The sequence below is a fragment of the Telopea speciosissima genome, chromosome 2 (assembly GCF_018873765.1).
Source record: "Telopea speciosissima isolate NSW1024214 ecotype Mountain lineage chromosome 2, Tspe_v1, whole genome shotgun sequence".
Classification (NCBI taxonomy): domain Eukaryota; kingdom Viridiplantae; phylum Streptophyta; class Magnoliopsida; order Proteales; family Proteaceae; genus Telopea; species Telopea speciosissima.
In genome coordinates, this window is record NC_057917.1 from 31,655,199 (window position 1) to 31,659,105 (window position 3,907).

The window sequence follows — 3,907 nt, forward strand, 5'->3', positions numbered from 1 at the left end:
AGCAAGCTATTAAGTCTTGTACTCAAAGCTTTCAAACAATTCAAGTGTATTCTTACAAAGTCTCTCTAGTGTTCTCTAAGTTCTCTTCTCAAGTCCCTTGCTAGAGTTGGTGAAAGGCTGACTTAGTGCTAGAGTGAGTGCTAAGTGCCGGCGCGGTTACTTAGTAAGGTTTAAGGCCATGACAAGTGTGGTATTAGAGCTTTGGTTGCGAGGGAAGATACTTGTGGATTCGACATCATGGATAACGAATCAGAAGTGCTAGACATGATGGTGAGCGAGCAAGCCCTTGGGAGGGAGGCCATTCCCACCAAGGAGAGGCTTAGAGGCAAGGACAAGTCCGTGGACGTTAGTGGAGCTATGGAACCACGCCTAGCTCGGGTGGAGTTAGCAACGGCCGAGGTGAAGGAGCGCCTCGATGTTGTGGAGCAAAGTGGGGAGGAGCTCGAAGGCCATATGATGGAGCTCAAGGAGGAGCTAGTGAGCCAAATGGGGGAGCTCAAGGAGTCCCTACAAACCACTCTCAACACCATAGTGCACGCCCAACAGGAGGAGTTTGCCAGCTTGAAGGCCCAAGTGTGGGAAGCATTGGCCAAGATGGATGCTCGCATCGATGAGGTACAAGCGGATTGGGCAATGTGTAGGAGGGCAATGACCGGGGGAGCCACTACCTCACGTGAGGTACCTAGGGTGGAGGTACCAAAGCCTAAGCCATTCGATGGGAAGAGAGATGCGCGGGAAGTCGACAACTTTGTGTGGCACATGGAGAGGTACTTCGAGGCAATGTCACTCGAGGATGAGGCGACTAAGGTGCGGACCGCAACACTTTACCTCACTGACACAGCAACTCTATGGTGGTGAAGGAGGCATGCAGACATAGAAAGAGGTACGTGCACCATAGACACCTGGGATGAGTTCAAGAAGGTATTAAAGAAGCAATTCTACCCAGAAAATGCTGCTTACTTGGCTAGAAAGAGCCTTAAAAGGCTGAAACACATTGGGTCTATTAGGGACTATGTCAAGGAATTCTCAACACTTATGCTTAAGGTCCCTAGTGTGACCGATGAAGAACTTCTCTTCAACTTCATGGATGGTCTCCAAGGTTGGGCTGCGCAAGAACTACAACACCGAGGCGTGCAAGATCTTGCTTCTGCCATAGCAGCAGCGGAGTCATTGGTGGAGTTCAGGAGAGAAGATAATGCTAAGGCCAAGAAGAGCAATGGAGGAAATGGTGGGGGAGAGAAAGGTCCCAAGAAATACCCTCCCAAGGAAGGAAGTAGTAAGGCTACTACAAGCAAGGAGGGTAAGGCCAAGTTTAACAAGAAGGATAAGTGCTTCTTGTGCGACGGGCCACACTGGGCTAGAGATTGCCCCAAGAGGAAAGCTCTCAATGCCCTATTGGAGAAGGGTGAAGAGGAAGCACACGTGGGGTCCCTACAACAACTGGGTGCTATCAAGGCCAAGGCGACGGAGGTCAAGGCCACTACCTCTCAAAAGGGGCTAATGTATGTGGAGGTGCACATCAACAGGAAGCCCTCACGAGCTATGGTCGACACAGGCACCACACACAACTTTATCTCAATGGAGGAGGCAAATAAGCTTGGACTAAAGGTGTCCAAACAGGGAGGATGGCTCAAGGCGGTTAACTCCCAAGCTCGTCCCATTGAAGGTGTCGCTCGAGGGGTCGAGATGAGCATCAGGACGTGGAAAGGCACCGTAGACTTGTCGGTGGTGCCTATGGATGATTTTCAAGTGGTGTTAGGTATAGAGTTCTTAAGGAGGGTCAAGGCTATACCCATGCCATTCATCAGCACCGTGTGCATCATGGAGGAAGGTGCACCATGCATGGTCCCAACGGTGCAAGGGACCAAGGAAGGCCCCAAGCTACTCTCAACTATGCAGTTGGAGAAAGGGGTCAAGAAGGGGGAAGACACCTACCTTGTGGCATTGCTCGAGGAGAAGGAGAACAGCCCTATGGAGGTGCTACCCAAGCCAGTGGAGAAGGTCCTTAAGGAGTTCAAGGATGTCATGCCACCAGAGCTGCTGAAGATACTTCCACCTAGGAGGGAGGTGGATCATGCCATAGAGTTGGAGCCTGGTGCCAAGCCACCAGCCATGGCACCTTATCGAATGTCACCGCTGGAGTTGGAGGAGCTAAGGAAGCAGTTGAAGGACTTACTTGATGCTAGGTTCGTCTGCCTGTCCAAAGCTCCATATGGCACCCTAATTCTCTTTCAACGGAAGCATAATGGGTCACTTCGACTATGCATCGACTATCGGGCGCTAAACAAGGTAACCATCAAGAACAAATACCCCATTCCTTTGATAGCTGATCTATTTGATAGACTTGGTGGGGCAAGGTACTTTACCAAGCTAGACTTGCGGTCAGGCTACTACCAAGTCCGCATCGCTGAGGGAGATGAAGCCAAGACCACATGTGTGACACGGTATGGCTCATATGAGTTCTTGGTTGTGCCCTTTGGCCTCAGCAATGCACCAGCCACATTTTGCACATTGATGAACAAGGTCTTCCATTCCTACCTCGACAAGTTCGTGGTGGTGTACTTAGACGACATTGTGGTCTATAGTAACACCCTAGAGGAGCATGTACAACATCTGAGGGTTGTCTTCAAGGTGGTGAAGGACAATCAGTTGTATGTTAAGAAGGAGAAATGTTCTTTTGCCCAAGAGGAGGTGATGTTCCTAGGGCATAAGATTGGGGGTGGAACACTAAGGATGGACGAGAGCAAGGTGCGGGCTATACAGGAGTGGGAGGCACCTACAAAGGTTACCGAGCTGAGGTCCTTTCTAGCTTGGTCTGGTGAACTAATATAGGCAGTTCATTCAAGGGTATTCAAAGAGGGCAGCTCCACTCACTGATCTTCTAAAGAAGAACAAGGCATGGGAATGGTCAGACTCATGCCAAGATGCCTTTGATGATCTGAAGAAGGCCGTCATGAAGGAACCAGTGCTTGCCCTGCCAGACTATGGCAAGCCATTTGAGGTGCATACAGATGCATCCGACTTTGCAATTGGAGGGGTATTGATGCAAGAAAGACATCCCATTGCATATGAGAGCCGCAAGCTCAATGACATGGAGTGGCGCTACACCGTCCATGAGAAGGAGATGACCGCGGTGGTGCATGGCCTAAGAACATGGCGACACTACTTGTTGGGGTCGAGGTTCGTGGTGAAGACGGACAATGTTGCCACTAGCTACTTTCAGACCCAGAAGAAGCTAAGTCCCAAGCAGGCTAGATGGCAAGACTTCTTGGCGGAATTTGACTTTGTCCTCGAGTACAAGCCGGGCAAGGCTAAGAGGTGGCTGATGCGCTAAGTAGAAAGGCGGAGTTAGCTTCCCTTAGCCAACCGAAAGGAGAGCTCATGGGCTTGATCAAGGAAGGTCTACAACATGACCCGGTGGCTAAGAGCTTACTTGCCCTTGCCAAAGAAGGTAAGACACGGAGGTTTTGGGAGTAAGATGGCTTGCTCTATGCCAAGAAGAGAAGACTATATGTTCCTAAATGGAACAACTTGAGGAGAAATTTGATCCGGGAATGCCAAGACACCAAATGGGCTGGTCACCCAGGGTAACGACGCACGCGACCATTGTTGGAAGCGGCGTACTATTGGCTTCAGATGCGTGATGACATAGAAGCCTATGTGAAGACTTGTCTTGTGTGCCAACAAGACAAGGTGGAGCAGCAACCACCTAGGGGATTGTTGGAGCCACTCCCAATACCTGAGAGAGCATGGGAGAGTGTCTCCATGGACTTCATCAGTGCCCTACCCAAGTCAGAGGGGTGTGGGTCAATCATGGTGGTTGTGGATAGATTTTCTAAGTATGGCACGTTTGTGGCGGCACCAAGAGACTGCATGGCGGAAGAGGCAGCAAGACTATTCTTGAAGC

The 3,907-nt window shown here is 50.4% G+C and overlaps 1 pseudogene; it reads left to right on the top strand.

Annotated features, from left to right (window-relative positions):
- The first annotated feature begins 237 nt into the window (after positions 1 to 237).
- LOC122650645 lies at positions 238 to 3,477 on the top strand (annotated as a pseudogene).
- The last annotated feature ends 430 nt before the right edge of the window (positions 3,478 to 3,907 follow it).